This window comes from Syngnathoides biaculeatus, chromosome 5 (assembly GCF_019802595.1).
Source record: "Syngnathoides biaculeatus isolate LvHL_M chromosome 5, ASM1980259v1, whole genome shotgun sequence".
Taxonomy (NCBI): domain Eukaryota; kingdom Metazoa; phylum Chordata; class Actinopteri; order Syngnathiformes; family Syngnathidae; genus Syngnathoides; species Syngnathoides biaculeatus.
In genome coordinates, this window is record NC_084644.1 from 10,133,559 (window position 1) to 10,153,593 (window position 20,035).

Genomic DNA, 20,035 nt, shown 5'->3' on the forward strand with positions numbered 1-20,035 from the left:
TTTCGTCTTCGTGCACTTCCTGGTTGACTTGTTTTCCGTTGTCTCCGTGGCTGTTGTCCACTTTCTTTTCTCCGTTGCCCGACTCTGTTGTCTGTCATGATTCCGTTGTGTCGTTTGTAGTATTTTGTTTTTTTAGACGCCCGGGTAGCTCGGAACGGCGGCGCCTCCTATGCACACCTAACCTCGATCAGATGATCAGCCATGTTCTTCGGTCTACGAGAAGACTCTCGCCTACTTTCTGCTACTCGATTATGTGCAAGTTGTTGATTGTTTCTGATGTACTCTTCCTCTTCACGTTTGTATTCCCACATTTTTCTGCATTTCGCGCTTACTTGCCTACGTAAGTATTTTGCCGTTTATCTAACTTTATCTATTTTCCTGTAGACTTGTTTAGTTCGGATTCTGTTTCTTTGGTGGGGTTGTTTTGTTTTCTTAACTGGTGCAGTTAAGATTCGCTTCCTTTCGGTGCAGCAGTTCTATCTTGTTATGTTTTACCTTTTGTTGTCGACGAATCACAGATTTTGGGGTCAAATGCTCGTACACACAATTTCAGCACCAATTTGTGCGTACGCTCAGTTTGTGAATGAGGCTCGTTGTCGCCATTGTTGCCTTCTTTGTTGCGGTCATCATGTGTTTTTGGTTTGCGTGTTCTTCTCTTCGTCATTGCTGTTGGACGGGAGAAACTGAAAATGACGACGACTCCTCTCGGAGAAATCTTAGCCCGGTTTGGCGGTGAACAAGTTGGTCTCTATTTGACACCAAACAGGCCCGGAGCCCTCCCGGCTTAAGCTTGCACGTGCGTGGCACTCGGTGTGAGCGTGGGATGCACACGGGAGTCCAGGAATGTGGCGGCAGAGAAGGAGGTTGTGGGATTTTTTTTTGGGGGGGGGGCTGACAGACGAGGGGAGCGTGCAAATCACTTTTTAGTGTCACCGCTGAGTCCGGAGCCGCAGACGAGGGTCCAAAAAGGAGGCGTCCACCACTCCATTATCATAAGAATCACATGGCGGGGATAAAAATCTCCTTTGAATAAATTACCGCTTCAATAGGAGGCTCGACTGCCAAAGAGACAACTTTGTCAACCCCCCCCCCCCTGCCCCCCTCTTCCACACACACGACTTTGTTGTCGGGGGTCTCTCGCTGTCTCTCCCCTTCTCTTCCCCTCAAATGCTTTCCTGGAAGCGACGCGGCCTCTAAATGGCGCCTCTGTGTGTGTGCGCGCCCTCGCCGATGCCAGGTTACCGCGTCCGGCGGGTTAGGCAGGCGGCAGGCCCCGAGCGCCTCTTGGGAAAGACCACCGCTCTGAGGCGCTTAATGGGATAGAGGGGGCAAAGGGGGGTACAATGGGGGTACATCCAGTAGCCCCCACCTGCCATCCTCAACCCCCCCCCCACCACCACCATTATCCCACAACCATCCCTCTTTCGTTCTCTCTCTTCATGCTGCATGGGAACCCGAGACCGACTAGCACCACCACCCAAGTTCATTAGTGCCCATGCTACCCCCCCCCCCCCCACACACACACAACCACGCAAACACACACGTACATCTTGGAAGAGGAAGGCCCTATAGAAATTTGGTGAGGCTCCCTTTTTGCCCATCAGAAAGACCCTTTAATATTTAAACAGAATGCTTGCCCTTTACTACTTATTAATAACTATCTACTCTAAATACATAAAATACAGTTTAGTGCACTACCAAATGCGCCCCCCCTCAAAAAAAAAAAATAAAAAAGCCCTTTTATAACCCTCAATAGCTTTAGTTTTATAGTCAAGAACTACCGGATATTTGAACGTCAACGTGCGGGAGACCAATTTTCGACAACACCGCAAAATCCGGAGCAGCCGGCGGTGCAACTGTGCAACGGTGGCCGGTTAGACCGGTGTCGGTAATTTCGTAGACCGACACAGGCTGGTGGATCTATCTCTTATTCATAATATTTTCACGTCAACGTGTGCCCATAAAAATGTCAGTAAAGCCTTCACAAAGGGAACACAAAGGGGCTGACTTTACGATTCATAAATAACAAACCAATGTCAACACGTATGCAAATAATCAAATAAAGCAAGAATGAGAACTTTGATAATACATGTGATAATTTGGCAAAAGGAGGAGTGACGTTGAATGTCACATGTTTTAATATGAGTATATAATCACAAAAATATCAGTTAGTGGTTATATTGCATTATTATATTATAGTGATACTTCGTCACATAACAGAAAAACTTGTTTTCTGATCGTAAATACAAATTGGGAAGACTGCGATTAACATTTGGTTGCAGCAGTTTGTAAAGTGCATTTTCTTTCTTTAAAAAGAGGAATAAATTACAATTCCTCATTGGAATAATTCCCACACATCCCAAATTCAACATCCTTCAAAATAAAACTCACAAATGGAGAGATATTGTAAAGATAGGGGGATTTCAAACTATTTGGAGATATGAGCTATTTTCTACGTATCCCACTTCTTTACACGTTTCACGACCAATTGAAACAACCCTAACTTCAAACAGTTCATCTTATTACAGGACTTGTTGGAAATGATTTCAATTCAGAAATTGAAATCAGTTTGACATCGTAAATGACCTGCTTGCATTTTTCTTGACTGATTCAAATCATTCCAACTTCAAACTCCTTTATCACATTTTAGCAACTAATCCCATCCTCGAGATTCCCATCCTGCTGACACATTTTGCATAATTCCATAACCACCCTACATTTCTTAAACCATCAAATTTCAACATTCTCCATTGCAACAATGCAATTAATTCCATTTCACCCCTCCCATAATTTTTCAAGTTAAAGCTAAAATGTTTGTTTACCTTCTATCTGAATTTATGACAGACCATATTTTGAATCAGCATCCAGTAAAATGAATGAATGATTGCTTTTTTTTTTGTGGGTTGCTAATGAATTTACTTTATAGTCACTGAGTCATTATTATTATTATTTGTAGTAGTAGTAGTATTGGGATATAATAGCAATGTTTATTTTAAGACAATTAGCTGTATGAATTAAAAATGCATTCAGTGTCTAGAAACACACACACACACACACACATATTGATATATGTATGTATAATGCACACTTTACATTATTTTAAATTAATCTCCTAAAATCTAATCTCAATAAAACTGTTAGATTTCCATGAAACTTCTAAATTACACGATCTGTTACATGTTATTACACACACTTATGGAACAGAAATGTTTGTCTTTTTTTCCCCCTTATAAGAAATATATCCAAGATATAAAGAATTACGTAAGTTAGTGAATAAATGAGTACGCATGAAAAATGAAAACATATTAGATTAAAAACATAATACAATAACATCAATGATTAGGAAGACGGTAATTAAGATTTCTTTAAAATGTCGTCGCAATGCTGACAAACAACAAGTGAGGAGCAAACGTCGCCTCGGAGGTTGCGGGCAACCTGTTGTGCGCGCGCGTGAGCTCCGGGCGCGTGCACGTGCGCGAGACGTGCTCTGCAAGAAGCCAAAGCACTGCTTTTGTAAAAAAAAAAAAAAAAAACACACACACCCACGCAAAAGAGGAAGCAGCCAGTGGCTCACAAATGAACATTTTCATCTTGTGCCTCACATCAATTTAAAAATAAATAAATACATGAATAAATAAGTGTAACCTACCCACCCCGCGTAGCCCCCCTCTGTTGTCATTATGATGACAGATCCGCGGATCTTCCACTGTCGGGAAGCCCGAAATTACCCGAATGACGGCAAGCACGTGGCGTCCACCAGGTTGGCAAAATAACCCGAAATTCAATAAACGCGATTAAAAAAAAAAAATCGAGGAGGGGGATGGAGAATTAAAAAAAAACAAAACAAACAAAACCAAAAAAAAAAGCACCACCACATGCAAAGCCAACATGGCGGCGTGAAAAATATCCCACGCCACACATGATTACAACCGCAATTAGAAAGTCATTTGCATATATGCTAATGAGGGAGCAAACATGTCGCGCATGGTCGCAGTGGGGGAAATTATCAGCTTTCTTTTTTTCTTCTTCTTCTTTGCACAGCTCAAATATGCCGGGTGGGATATTTGACATTATTGCGGCCTTAAAGTAACATTTTCATCGAAATGAATCACTCTAGCTCACCAAAAAATATGTCATGATTGTTTTATTTTTATTATTTCTTCTTTGTTTTAATGTGGCAGAAATGGCGAAAATCATTTCCAGATGAGGTTTTAATGAAAGATCATTCTATTTTTAAATGTGATGACTTTTTTTTTTTTACATCACAACTTCACCGGAACAGGGCTTCTAAAAAATATTATTTCAAAAGGTTGATGCGTTTTTATGGCCTCCGAGCTTCTCGGCGTTAAAATAATTAGTAATCGTTTATTATCCTGCACATGCGCGTTGGAGAGCAAATGAGCAGTTTTACGAGATTCTTTTCATTTCGACATTTTTTAAATTTAATTAAAACGAACTGTTCGACTGAATCTCAACTGAAAAGAGTGCAAATGTGACTCAATAATAATTTTCATGATAGTTGAGATCTTGACTTTCATTTGGCACGAAGAAGAATTTAAATCACACTCGCGGGACACTTCATTAGGGACACCGGCATCACTTCACGAAATATGTTAAAATATATATTTATATTTATTTCACACAAAGACAAATATAAAACATTGTTAGAATATTAATTTAACGTTTTTTGGCACTTTACTGTCCAAAAGCAGCTATCTGTAATATTTTAAACAAATGAGACAATAATGCATCTTGTTAATTTAATACCACTCAAACAATTGCTATTTTTTTTAATACAGATCTTATATTTGATGGAATTTTATTGTGAGCCTAATAAATTGACCACAATTTATCATAATGTTCTTAAGGGATTTCGCTTTTTTTTTTAGTCAATAAAAATGAAACTTTTGACTATTTCCATCTCGCTTGCATACGAGCATGACGCAGGCGGGCTCAGGTGCGAAGATCACGTGACGACCTCCAGGAAGTGGCGGCCATTTAATGAGTTATTAATGAACGCAAAGGCGGAAATGTCGGATGCTTATTTGCATGAAAAGTGGGTCACGGCACCGACAGAAGATGAAAAGGAAAGCAAAATGTGTTTTTCCACCAACTTGCAGTGCTTCTATTTTTAGCTCCGAATGAGGTCAGAAGACATGAATGAATTAAAATTGAAATTAACGCTCAGGAGGAGAAGCAAATTGAGCAGCGACTGCAGCAGAGAAAATCCGATCAAGTTCATGACGTCATAATTTCTCATGGCAATTTTTAAATGGCGTCTTTGATGTGATTGTACATTTAGGACATTTTATGGGGAGGTCGTTTTTAACACTTTTCCGGTAAATTGTTGCGCTATGTTTCGACTTGTCATATTCTATTCTATAAATTAATTTGAAAAAAAAAATCAGTTAAAAATTAAACTTTCTTCACTTTCTAAAATGTTTAAAATAATTTATGACGTTTTATACATACTAATAAGAGACCATGTTTTTTTCAGTGTCTGTATTGACTTTACATTTTTTAAAATTAACGAAAAATGTTTCATAAAAAAATTCACTTTGTGCATTTGAAATATCTTGACAATGGGAAATTTTCACACGTGTCATGTTTGATTTGAATGAACACACACATACACACACACACACACACACACACACACACACATTTGCATGTTGTATCCCACGATGCAAGTTTCAATGGGAGCAATTAATATGCACATAAATTAAAAGTGAGACTTTTTTCTTCTTCTTTTTCGGGGTTGGGGGGGGCGTGAATTCCAGGAACAGGCGCACGTCTGGCCGAGAGGAGAAAAAGGGAAAAAGAAAGAAAGAAAGAGAGAGTAAAAAATGCTCTCACACAGGAGGGATAAAAGAGGAGAAAAGAGAGGGATGATGGAGGTGACGAAATGGTCCTGAGAAAAAGAAAAATGCTATCTGAAATTGTTGTAATTATATAATAATGTGTGCGTGCGTATGTGTGCGTATATATATATATTATATATATATATATATATATATATACACACACACACACACACACACACACATATGATTTAAATTCTAATTTACTTACATTTGGGAAGAGCTACATGGGGCATTACGATGTAATTACTACGTTATTACTACGGGATCTCTATGGTATTAGTGATAAGGGCGAAGATTGAACTGGAACATGACATTGCACTCATGGATGAAAAATACAGGACTGCTTTTAGTTTCATTCATGTCATTTTCTACACGCAATGAATGTTCATGATAATCGTACACACGAGGGCTGTTCTTAATATTTGGACTTTCTCGGGCTGCTCAATAAGGTGACAAAATATTGGTAAGTGTTCTCAAAGTGTAGTATAAACTCCAAATTTGTAAATTCATTATAGATTATATTGCATTAGATATATTATATTCTGTATTTCATTAGTGCCTTCGTAAAGGCAGTTTTTTTCATCTTCATTTTATTTACCTCATGAAGTATCTAGTGAGGGAATTCATGGATTCATATATCATTTCATAAACAGGCATGACAAATTGTCGTCATGAAAGCATAACAAGGGAATAGCGAATACACTGGTTGATTTGGGATTTTTAAAAAACGATCAAATGATAATGATAAAATGCTTTACAAATGACGTCACCAGAAACCAGGGAGACAAGTAGATGAAAATACATACTTTTTTTCATATTGAACGATATACGCTCTTTGGAAAATGGACGTCTGGCGGATGATTCAGATTTGATGGCGATTAATTAAGGTTCTGAAAACATTTTTCATAAAGTCGAGCACGCCATCTCCAGGACAGCAGGTCACACTGCAGTAACTTTGTTATTATTGTTTTTTTTTAATGTTTGCTTCCCCCTTGTGGCTTGTTTTGTCGCTACATGTTCCGTGAGGAAAATTTGATTTTAATTGGAAGCACTGAGCGACATTATTAACCGAAAATAATATCTACGGTGAAAATGTATCATTTTATTCACACTGGTCCATTCCCGGGAGACAAATGAACGAATGACTTTCATGTCAGCCCTCCTGCCAGCCAACCTTTGTGCCGCTTTTCCTTCCCCCAGGTGACACGGCTTACCGCCGTGGTCGCGCGTTAGTCCTAATTGACACACCGGGCAAAAGAGGAGAGGAGAGGAGGCGTTTGTTGGCACCGTCGCCATGGCGATCGTCCGCGTTGCTAGGCAGCCGCAGGGATGCTGGTTGAGGCAAAGCGCGATTGGAGCTGCAGGTCTCGCACGCACACACACACACACACACACCACACACACACACACAGAGTAGAGACGTAAATAAAGTCAACCTAATTGCTCACCTGCTGGCTAACATGCTATTAGCAGTAAAGTGCAGCTAATTGCTGGTTATTGTCAATGAAAAAAAAAAAAAAAGGAAAGGAAATATCACTGCAACGTCGAGTGAACATAACCCGTTACTCAAAATCTCTTCAAAACCATTTATTTCAAGGCAGCTCCACTTCTGTATATTGGAATAATATGAAAAGGCAAAGCACTGGATTAACACAGTAAAGCCACAACACAGTGAAATCATAGTACTACCGTAGTAATAACATGGTAATAACAGTGTCACAATGCTACCATGTTATAGAAAAAAAAAACCTTGGCATAAGAGTGATATGATAGCGATGCCATTGTAAAACCACAATGATAACTTACAATGTAAAGCAAAAAAAATGAATTGAAAAATAAAAAATTAAAATACAATAAAATAAAAATAATAATGATAAAAATACCACAGTGATGCCTAAATAACTAGCAAAATTGAATGGTGTACTAATTGTTATATAGTAAAAGCGTAGCCATATATATATAGTGATATCATAGTAGTGCAATAGTATCAACAGCGTGCGATCACAGTAATACGATAATAATAACAGTAATTTTGTATTGATGATATAGTAAAGTCATAAGTAAGTAAACAAATATATCACCGTAATAACATGGTAGAAAGATTGTAATATTATAATAGTAATATATATGTCTGAGGCGGCACGGTGGCTCAGCTGGAAAAGCGTTGGCCTCACAGTTCTGAGGACCCGGGTTCAATCCCAGCCCTCCCAGTGTGGAATTTGCATGTTCTCCCCGTGCCTGCGTGGGTTTCCTCCGGGCACTCCGGTTTCCACCCACATCCTGAAAACATGCAACATTAATTGGACCCTCTAAATTGCCCCAAAGTGTGATTGTGAGTGTGGTTGTTTGTCTCCATGTGGCTTGCGATTGGCTGACAACCACTTAAAGGTGTACCCCGTCTCCTGCCCGTTGACAGCTGGGACAGGCTCCAGCACTCCCCGTGACCCTTGTGAGTATAAGCGGCACAGAAGATGGATGGATGGATGTCTGACTGTCTCCACCCGTGGCTTGGGTTGGACAAGCAAAGATCAAAAGACACTTTCAAGCAACAACAAGAATACATTTGTGTGAAATGCCGTCCACGTCCAAGACAAAAGGTAAGCAGAGCTGCACAGTTTAGCGCTATCTAGCAGCATCGGCTTCTAAAAAGCAGCACATACGGTACTTGAGGAAGTTGGTGAAAAGCTGCATCCACACCGTGTGTTCTAAAAAAATGACAACTTTTTTTTTCTCCATTTTTTTTTCCAGACTCCACTTTGCTCTGCTTTTGCAAATCGAAGTCACTCGCCTCGCAGTCACACCCCACAAGTCCACTCCCGTCGCTAGGGTAAAAAAAGCCGGCCCAGCACTTCATGCGCAAAAACGGTATAAAGCAACAAATAAAATGAATTTTAAAAAATTCAAATAAAATACACAACGACAGTACATTGAGGCAAAAAAAAAAAAAGATTTATATGATGAGCGTGAGTGGAACTATAAGCGTTTAAAATGTGGCCTAGTATTAGCAAGTCCTAGTGCGGCTGTGAAAAAAAGTCAGGGAAACGCCATGAAACTCACTAGTGCGTGTGTCCAAGCGCGAGTGTGTCACTAATCTGTCTCACATTCGGATAAACAAACACGTATTCAATTCGTCAGCGTGTTCGGCTTTCGGGATGCAACCAAGTCAAAGTCAACCTAGACGAAATTATTGAAAAACGTTTTTTTCCCTCAAACTTTCCACATTCTACAACAAGCCGGAGAATTTGCACCAAATGGCTGATTTCAATTTCAAGCATCGGCATTTAAACCTCCGAGGAGTGATATTAGCCCCAAAACATATTGAAAACACACATCGATTATCTGTTTTATCTTCAATAAGCAATGACTTACATTACTTATTTTGCACAAAACACACGCACGCAAAATCACAAGCAAATGCAGCCATTTTACAGACAGTGAGGTAGATTTTACGTCAGGGGGCGCAAGAACGCATACAGTCCTGAAGAAGCAGCCGTGCAACTTCATTCATCCATCCATTTTCTTTGCCGCGTATCCTCACAAGGGTCGCGGGGAGCGCTGGAGCCTATCAGAGCTGTCAACGGGCAGGAGGCGGGGTGCACCCTGAACTGGTCGGCGGCCAATCGCAGGGCACATGGCGACAAAGAGTGGCACTCAAAATTTAGAATGTCCAATTAATGTTGCAGAACTCCACACAAATGGGGCTTGGATCGAACCTGGGACCTCAGAACTGTGAGGCCAACGCTCTCCAGCTGGTCCACCGTGCCGCCCATGCACAACTTACATTGTGCAAATACTGTATTTAGAATTACAGTGTAGAAAAACAGTTAGCAGTACAGTATATCTATGGTACAAATATGATTGTGTTGAAATTACAGCAATGTTTTTCATAACCAGCATTTATCTTTTGACTTGTTAAATGTAACAATAGGAACAGTTTCTCAATACCACTACTACCACATCACAATCATACCTTTAAATCAATGGTATATTTAAAAAAAACAACAACATTTTGTAGTTGCGTAAGTGTGCACACCCCATTATAACAAGACTCTAGTTAAACCAATTATATTCAAACTCATGTTAAATTGTCCTCAACACACAATGCCCCTGATTAAACCAGAAGGAAGTTCAGTTGTTCTAGCAGGCTTGACCTGATATTTTTTCAGCACAAGCCAATGTCTGCCGGGAGTTTCCACACGATCATGGGGGATCCCATTGCTTAAAGGTATCAAGTGTAGGGTACAAAGGAAGTTGGAGGGAGTTCTGAACAGTTTTGAATCGAAGTCAGCATTAGCAGAAAACCAAAGGTGCTCTAACTCTTATTAAACACGAGTTTGCAAGTGATTGGTTAATCCAAAAATGAGCCTTATCTCCATTTTAAGGAGGGTGTGCACACTTATGCAAACATATAATCACAGTAGTTTTACTTTCCCTTCAAAAAGGTTTTTTTTTTTTAAGTTATAGGCGACATAAACAGAGGGAAAACTATCAAAATGATTAATCTTGGTCTCCAATTTTTGTTGCTATCACAAATCTATGGCATTTCATTAGGGGTGTGTAGACTTTGTCATCTCCACTGTATCTTTGTCAAGGTACCATTTTCAATGCCGTGCCCGCAGCGTCTCCACTGCCTTCTTGTCGTTCCCGGCGGTGGCATTTCCATGACCCCGGGAGCCGACCGGCGTTGCTTCCCAGCTGTGGGAACGAGCGTCCAGCTGACTGCAGCAATGGAAATCCACGGTGTAATCTTCTTATGTAAAGCGCAGAACACAAAGTGTGTAATCCTCCTTCCGACGTCTTCGGCGTCACCAGTACGACAAAACTCTTACACTGTATACGCGGGTATTTGATGCAATATTTGACTGCGTTTCCAATGTTAAAAAAAAGAAAAAAAAGTTTGGCATGAAGAGATGTTCAGTGTGCATGCCAAAGCAACAGGTGGCGCTATAAACCTTCAGCGTCAGGCTAGTTTAGCCAAGCAGTTGCCATTTAGGAGGTCGTATCTCAGGGTCAGCTTGGATTTTTGGTGTTTTAACGATGCAGGGAATTGTGGGTACTCAAGCATGGGTTTTTACAGTGTACAGGCAAGTCCTAATTTAGAGTTGTGTGGCTTCAATGTAGCGCGGTGTTCCGCTACAACCTAGCGGGCAGTACTGGGGTCTACTGGAAAAGATGGAAATTAATTGTGAGTGAAAAGAGAAGGCAGAGAAGGTCCCCAGGTAAGATCAAGGAATAGCCGTTTCCACAAAGCAGAGAATATATTCCTGTGACTTTTGTTTGCATGTGTTGCTGCTCCATTTGTGTTATAGCAGTTGTTTTAAAGGGGAAATCCAATGCTTTGCATGAACAGTGTATGCAACAGTTCATGTAATATGTACCAATTTTGACAATGTGAAATTAAATCCTCTCATTTAATTGTGTTTTGAGAAGATTTTTATCGACAATTATGAATTTTCAGGGGCGCTGCCATTTTTGCGAGTCACATGACCTACGTGCGCGGATGTGACGTGTACCGTGCAAGCAACAAAGGCTCGATTACATGGGACGCCATTTATCCCCGGCGCCCGTTTCTCGTATTTATAACTCATCTGATGAAGAAATAGCAGTATCGCTTGATCGGGAAGACGGAGGAATACTTCCATACGTAATTGTTGATAAAAAAAATCTTCTCCAAACACTATTAAATGAGAGAGGATTTAACATCACATTGTCAAAATACGGTTCATATTTACATGAAATATTGGATACACTCTTCATGCAAAGCACTGGATTTCCCCTTTTAGTTTTAGAAAAAGCAACACTAATGTAAATTTCTGTTAGCCTGTCTATGGCGCTTTGTATTGCACGTTAGATTCAAGTTCTGGGATTTCGATTATTCTTGGTTTTGGGGAATAATTTTATTGTTTGATGTCGCAAGGTTTAATTGTCTTTTGTTTGTCGTGTCAGTTTTACAGTAACCCTCAACGTGGCAATTAGCTTGAAGCGGGCACGCTAAGCCTCTTATTTGGAGAAGTGTGCAAGCGAGCTTTGAATACTGCGTTTGAATACATTGAAGTATCTTCTAAGAAGTGAAAATGATCCAAAAACGTATGTGGACTTTCTCCATCACAATTTTAAACAGGTCAATCTGGATTGCAAACGGGTTCCCTGCACCTCTCGAGCCAAGTTGCCGATGACGCAATCACGACCGCAAACAACAATTGTATGACGTCATTTCCTACAAAGCTGCTTCCAGTCATTTTTTTTTTTCATAAATCCTATTGTAAAATACAGGAATATACAGGTCGTTATTATTGCTGGGTGCACGCACGTGCTGCACTGTCACGAGCGCACGCTAGCGGCCCCCCTGCCCCCCTCCCTCTGCCGTGACGTCGACTTCCCCCGCCTTGCTCACTGTAAACATGGTGTTCATCCACCTGACAAATTAGTCCGCTAGGGTCGCCGCGTTCGTGCTCATATCGTACGAAAGGCACGACTTTCAAACGTAAAACCATCCACTCGTGCGCCATATTGACACATTTTATTCGTACATGTAAATATGATGAAAATGCGGAAGTAGCAATAAATCACCAACATCAATTGTGTCGCTAAGCTGCAGAGATGTGGCCGTCCCAAGGGCCAACGTTAAACTCGGTCACCGTCAGCCAGTTTTTCCACAACTTTGACGGTGTCTTTAAAACGTCTTTGTGGTATTTGAAACGGACACTTTGAGAAAAGAAGTTAGTTGAGTGGTGAAATGTTGAGACAGCGTGCGACTCGAGGCAAAGCGGAGGGATACAAGGCAGCAAGAGGGCGGTGGAAAATCCCCGCCCACTTCCCTTACCTCACCTTCCCTGCCGCCGCCCGATTGGCCGTCACGACGCGGAAGCCTCGTCGCTATTGGTCCGGGCTCGCCGTCAATCACCGCTCGACGCCTCCTCAGGACGAGCCTCGGCTCCATTTGCAGTGTAACTAAATAGTTACGCCGCGCTTCAAGTCGGGGACAATTTGATCGTTCGCAGCCGGGGCGCGCTCGGCGGGACGAAGCACAGTCGGCGACCGCGATTTGGGACGCTTCGAGCGGGCGTTGGACGCACCGACAACCTCCCTCGCCTCCTTTGGCGGATGCGGATGCTCCTTTGGCCCGGTAGGTGACTTGACTGCTGCTTCTGGCCGGCTTCGTTCGTGTCATCCTTTTTTTCGGGGTAAATCATGTGTGCGCGTCCGCTGCTGAGGAATGTGCCTTACTTTTATTTATTTATATTTGTGTTTATATTTTCCACTCGGCTGCGGCGTGCGAATCGCACAGTTATTGCTGGACTCTTGTTTATTTTGCGTAAAATATGCCTTGGAATTCTCACGTAGAATCTCATGTACTTGAGACCTTAGGTCAGCGAGCATCACAAGAGAAAATGGGAATATTTAGCTTCTTCCTCAAAGTTAAGCCACGCTCTCTCTCTTTTTTTTTTTTTTTTAAGACTGTAGTTTTATAGTGTTGACTTTGTGGTTCATTTATTTTTACGCTTCTGTGTAGGTTTTAAAAATATTTGCTGTACAGTTACAGATAATGACGGTAAGCTGTTTTACTCCCCCCCCCCCCGTGGGGGGGGGCAGACATTTAGAATGAGACTTTACTCTGGAAGAGTTTTACTCAGTCAAAGACATCTAACGATTCTGTGATGGTGAGCATTTTGCAGTGGAATTGAATATTAATGCATATTTTTTACACGGGAACAGACAATTAATGGATGTTTTTATCCTGGAACTGACATCGAAAGAAGGTTCTGTGATGTTGAAAGTTTTACCCAGAAACAGACACCATCCAGGCGGCAACTGGTAAAGCATTGGCCTCACAGTTCTGAGGACCCGGGTTCAATCCCAGCCCTGCTTTGTGTGGAGTTTGCACGTTCTCCCCGTGCCTGTCGTTGGTTTTCTCCAGCCGCTCCGGTTTCCTCCCACGTCCCAAAAAACATGCGACATTAATTGGACACTCTAAATTGCCCCGAGGTGCCCTGTGATTGGCTGGCAACCGGTTCAGGGTGTACCCCGCCTCCTGCCCGTTGACAACTGGGATAGGCTCCAGCACTCTCCGTGACCCTTATGAGGATAAGTGGCAAAGAAAATGGATGGATGGACAGACACCATGCACCCATCCATCCATCTGTTTTCTGACCCACTTATCCTCACGATCGCAGGGCAAACAGAGACAAACAGTCGCACTCACGATCACACCTACGAGCAATTTAGAGTCTCTAATTACTGCCTGTTTTAGGGATGTGGGGGAAAAACCACACAGGCGCACGAGGAGAACATGCAAACTCCACACAGGGATTCGAACTCTGATCCTCAGAACTGTGAGGCCAACGCTTTACCGGCTGCATCACCGGAACATTGTCACCATTAAGGCACCATCATTAACTTTCCAATCCAGGGTAAAAGTTGCTCTGTCTAAGAAACTGCTGGGTCCAAGGCAAAAGTAGTCATTAATTGTCTGTTCCAGGGTAAAACCATAAACATAATTGTACCGCTAACGGAGATTGTATGATTGGAGCAGTTTTAAGTTTTAAGTCGCTTCACCGTGTTGACGATGAGAGGTCCCCTTGTTGTTGTGTTATCGCACCCAGTAGCGGAAGGGAAGCTGATTCATCATGCGGCGCTTCGCCGACATCTTTACGGCGCCGTCCATTTGCTCAAAAGTGTTCAACGGCAGATTTACGGCACGCGCGGGGAAGCAAATCGCGGTTCGGCCTCGGGAAGACGGTGGGTGTCGCGATCCGGCGGAATGAAACGACCCCGCGTCTTTTTGCGCCGAGTCCATTTCCGCCCGGTTGTGGTCTCATTACGGCGGGTAATTGGCTTTTCTCCCGGGAGGAGAGCGTGTCATCAAACTTCTCATTTCCTCTTCCGACCTGGAAAGCATTTTGCCGGTGGATGCCGCCGCTGACGTGCGATGGCGGCATCGATTACGGCAGCTGCTCGGCATCTTGAGGCAGGTGACGGCCGCCGGGGCCGCGTCGTTGTCTTTAATGATTTATTGTGATGACAGTCTTTCCGCGCTAAATCGCACAAATTTTAATCCATTTTTAATGGCTTTTTATTGCATTCAGGCAAGTCTGAATTTAGAGCTGTGCGCCTTTGGTGTAGTACCGCGTTGTGCCACAGCATCACTGCAGCAGCACTGAGCTAATGTATCTTATTTTATAAGCATGGAAGATAATGTGGTATTATTTGAAAAATACCAAAATATTTGTTGAGAATGCGTGAATATTTGACAAAAGCTTTAGACAAAAATACTAAAATAATACATTTAAAACTTCAATATAAAAATAAAATAGTAAAAAAATGTAAAGAACACAAATATTATACAGAAAATACAAAAAGATCAATAAACACATGAAAATATTTAAATATAAATAAATAGTAAAAGACATACAAAACCTGAATGTTAGAACAAATACCACAATATTCAAAAATACTAAAATAATACATTTAAAACTTCAATATAAAAATGAAATAGTAAAGAAATGTAAAGAACACAAATATACAGAAAATACAAAAAGATCAATAAACACATGAAAATATTTAAATATAAATAAATAGTAAAATACAAACATATTCGGCAAAAAAGACATACAAAACCTGAATGTTAGAACAAATACCACAATATTCAAAAATATAAAACAAATAGAAAAAAATATAATAAAAAAATAAATAATCAAATAATATAAATAATAAAATCACAGACAAGACTGGATACAGAAATATCTTGGAAAATTACAAAATATTAGATGAAAAAATGTGATGAAAATATGCATTTAAACTTTCTTTGACCAAAATAATACAAAATATTCAGCAGAAATCCAGAAAAAAAATGAGTAGACAATCCAATCATATTTAGTAATTTTACAGTTTTACACCCAAACAGATTCTGATTCTGCAGATTCTGACCTTGGAAGTCAAGAAGGTTGCTCGCCCTCAAAATACTTTTTTGGGGGGTATCCAATTCAAAGAATGCAATCCACTTACTGTCGCAAGTATTTGTGGGTGGATTTGACGAGCGAAAGGAGGCTTAAGTGGCAGGTAACCTGGACTGTGTGTGTTTAGCACCGCTCGTTTGTTTTTGTGTTCCGCAGAGCGCATCACCCCCCTTTCACCCCCCACCCCAATCTGTGTTATCAACACAGCAGGGAGGAAAATCAACTCCCCCTCCTGGAAGTGCAGTCGCGCTGCAATGGTCGACTCTCTCAGATGGTCACCTTTGACAAGTATTGCGTTCAACTCTTTAGTAATAAGGTAAAATATTAGATACCACCATTGGCCTTGGGACCAGTCAAGGGTTAGGGTAAAAGGAATATAAAAATACAAGACATAAAAACAGTAAAATGCGTGCGTCTATGCTAGAACGTGTGTTAAAGTTGCACTTTCAGATGACCGTAACATCCGTTGATTTCTGTTCGTAGTTTAGCATTTTGTGTTAGCATTGAGCTAGCACAGTTGGCCGAAATGATGTTTTGGTTGGACTTTTTGGTGCTTAACGATCCACTGTCATGAAATGCACGATTTTTAGTATGTTATTAATGGGAAAAAAAGGCAGTCAGAATGATTGTTTTTTCACCACAAAAGATGATTTTGACGGATATGGCTTTTTGTAACTCTCGCTATGAAAATCCTCTCGAGGGATTTGTTTTCGACAAGAAACAGGAAGTGACGTTGGAGCCAGTAGCGCACTCAGGCGGTCTCGTCTGCTTATGCTGGTTTTACCTGCGGGAAGGTAGCCCGTTGTTCCTTCGTGCTACCCAAAATGCCGGCTCGTTGTGTTGCTAGATAGTGTTCAAACACTCGGCAGGATGGATTTACTCTTCATACTTTTCAAAAAGTCCTGGTTAGTGGTGAAAAATGGATTGCACGGGTACAAAAGAAGAGAGCTTTGTGGGTTCCAAATGACAGGTAGGAGTGTATAGAGATACTAAAAAAAAAAACAATATTTGCTTCGGGGGGACGTAAAATATAACATAACATAACAAAAGATCCGCGTACGTAAGTGTGTCGATGTGCACATCTGACGGCTTCTGCGCAGCAGCCGCGGAAGGAGGGCCTCCGCAGGGCCTTGTGGATCGCCGCAAGGCCAGGCCCGGCGTTAGCCCCGACGTGGAGGTGGTTTGTCCGGGCTCTCCCCCCACCAGCCATCGGTGTCTGGGCACCCCACTTCGCGCGTCGGCTCGCCGGTGACGGCTTCCGGGTCATCTCACTCGCCACGGCTAGCCCGCCAGCGACGGCTTCCGCGTTGGCCCCGATGCGGAGGTGGTTTGGCCGTGTGCGCGAGGAGAAAGTAGCTCCCTTCACCTGGCACGGGTCCTCCTGAGTACGCTGCATACTGTCGGGAAGTCTGTTGTTAGTTTGAAGTGATCCGCGTATCATCAAAATATGGCTTGAAACGATAGTGTAATATTGCCCCAGTCACTTCACTCGCTTGTGAGACGTTCAAGAGCGTCCGTGTCCCATAGCAAGTTGCCACGATGTGTTTTCAATAGCGAATGTCCCGGTGTGACATCTCCTGATGACGTTGGAGGCAATATGGCGACCACTTGCATGTCGAGTGAGACTTCCGCAACTTTGCGCATGGATGACGCGCTCTCGGCTCATATTTGTTTTTTCATATAGACATTGAAGTGAATAATGTTAGATGTATTTTTCGTTACAATGTTTATTTTAGAATGTTTATAGGGATGACAGAGGAGCTTTAAATATGCGATGTTGATCAGGTTTGACAATAAACTTGAAAAAGTCGTACGGTAAATGAAAATAAATGGGATATAGAGATTTATTTGCGAAACAGCTAACACGTGCGTGCCTGCCATAGTCAAAACAGCGAGGAGGAGAAAAATGAACGGCCCGTCCTCGCTGGCGCTGCTCGTTTAAGGAAGTAGGATGGCTCTCTTCCTCTTCACCCCCCCCCCCCCCCGACGAACGGCGAAGGCCTCGCTCGGCTGCCGTGCGCTCCAGACGTGACACAGAGTGCCGTTGTGCGCCCCGGGCCCGCTCGCCGACTGACCGACCGCCGACTTTTTGCCGCACGGGAACCTTCTTCTCCCTTTACAAGCCTTTTTCTTCTCCTCCAGTGGAACCGTGGCAAGACATCACAGAGGGAGCGTTTGTTTTGCTTTCCTTACTTGCTGCGAAAGGCCGCAACACAGTACATATTGAATCGTTCTCGAAAGGTTTTTTTTTTTTTTTTTTTTTTGGGTGGGGGGCTGAACTAAAAAAATATAATGGAAAAATGTACTCAATATTAGTCAAGTTAAAAAGGGATTTTGTTTTCTTTCTTTACTGCAATTAGATTGGACTTCAATTATGTGTTGGCTTTTGCTAGCCGCTTTAAATAACCGTATAGATCATTTCCAAAATAGCGGCACGGTGGAGCAACTGGAAAGAGTTGGCCTCACAGTACTAAGGACCGGGGTTCAATCCCGGCCCCACCCGTGTGGACTTTGCATGTTCTCCCTGTGCCTGTTGTGGGTTTTCTTTGGGCACTCCGGTTTCCTCCCACATTCCAAAAATTAATTGGAGACTCTAAATTGCCCCTAGGTGTGATCATCAGTGCGACTGTTGTCTGTCTCTAAGTGCCCTGCAATTGGCTGGCGACCAGTTCAGAGTGTACCCCGCCTCCTGCCTGTTGACAGCTGGGATAGGCTCCAGCAATCCCCGCGACCCTTGTGAGGATAAGTGGCCAAGAAAATGGATGGGTGGAAAGAGAACACGGGGCGTGACCCTTGTGAGGATAAGCGGCTCATAAAATGGATCGATGAATAATTTCCAAAATATCTGACAAAAAGGCACAAATGTAATAAAAAAAACTACAAAAATATTGCAAAAAATACACAAATATTCATGCTAATACCCAAAATATATGGCAAAAATAGAGCTTGATAATGCAACGATACTGAAAACATTAGCGAAAAAAATAAATTTTTTTTTAACAAAATTAAATGTTTTAGACAAGTGCATAACCATCAAACACAACACAAAATACATCAACAAAATATTACAGCAAAAATATACATATTGGAAAATATTAGAACTGCAAATCTCATGGCAAGTGGTGCGATAAAATGAAACAAAATCTTAAAAGCGTCTCCATATATTAGGCTAAAATGTGGAAATGTTTGAAACAATTTATAGTAGCTCTATACAGAAATTAGACAAAAACTCACAAATACAAAACCTACAAAAATATGGCTTCAAATAACTTTTGTAAAGAGGTAGCTTATCTGCCTCACAGTTCAGAGGACCCAGGTTCAAGTCTGGACCCCCCTGTGTGACGTTCGGATATTTTACCCGTGCCTGTGTGTATTTTCTCTGGGTACTTTGGTTTCCTCCCACATCCCAAAAACATGCATGGGAGATTCATTGACGACTCAAAATTGTCCAATGATGTGAATGGTTGTTTGTTTCTATATGCCCTCCAATTGGCTGACAACCAATTCGGCCCTGCCTCTTGTCTGAAGATAGCTGGGATGGACTCCAGCATGACTGTGACCCTAGTGAGGATAAGCGGTGTGGGAAATGAATGAATGAATAATAACAAAAATACTCCTAAATATTATTTAAATAAGTACAGCAAAATATTTGAAAAATATATCAAAAATATAATCACAAAATATTGCAGAATAACAAAAATACATGCTTTTGAGTCAAAAATTCTCAAAATATTAGACAAAAATATTTCCCAATAAATACAAAAATAGTAACAAAAATACATCCATCCGTTTTCTGTCCCGCTTATCTTCACTAAGGTCACTTGTGTGTTGGCGCCCAACTCCGCTGACTCGGGGGTCGGGGGGCGGGGTCGGCGAGGTACACGCTGAAATTGTCGCCAGCCAATCACTGTAGTCATAAAAAAAGTATTACTAAGGGAGAAATAAATATCTAAAAATATATTGTAAATACAGTGAAAGTACAACACCGGATGTGCCATTTCATGATATGTCACGTCTTCACCTTTCTCTTTTGTTTTTGTTTTTTGTCAGTGACTGCAAATTCTGGCATAAATGGCCTCGGTGCCACGTTGTGGTCCAAGTGTGTAGAACCAAGCGACAAAGCCTGGAAGAGATTTGCCCGGAGGTCTTTGTTCTAGTGTATGAGAAGTTACAGTATCGGGGGGGGGGCGTGCTGGGTGGGATGCTAATGTGCTG

The 20,035-nt window shown here is 41.7% G+C and overlaps 1 protein-coding gene and 1 long non-coding RNA gene across 9 annotated transcripts in view; both read left to right on the forward strand.

The window, feature by feature from the left end:
• Positions 1–8,732, forward strand: part of LOC133500608 (uncharacterized) — a 40,229-nt gene extending 31,497 nt beyond the window's left edge. For both annotated transcript variants that reach the window (XR_009794985.1, XR_009794984.1), the window contains 3 exons: positions 7,065–7,228; positions 8,281–8,461; positions 8,613–8,732. This is a non-coding gene — a long non-coding RNA (uncharacterized LOC133500608). The remainder of the gene's footprint in view (positions 1–7,064; positions 7,229–8,280; positions 8,462–8,612) is intronic.
• Positions 8,733–12,376: 3,644 nt separating this feature from the next.
• The window catches only part of mef2d (myocyte enhancer factor 2d), a 112,304-nt gene continuing 104,645 nt past the window's right edge, over positions 12,377–20,035 (forward strand). For 3 of the 7 annotated variants that reach the window (XM_061819504.1, XM_061819510.1, XM_061819507.1), the window contains exon 1: positions 12,377–12,990. The gene's annotated coding sequence lies outside the window, so the exon portion shown is untranslated. Of the gene's footprint in view, positions 12,991–19,870; positions 19,979–20,035 lie in introns of all 7 variants that reach the window. The other 4 variants (XM_061819508.1, XM_061819509.1, XM_061819505.1 and 1 more) reach the window with 3 other exon arrangements.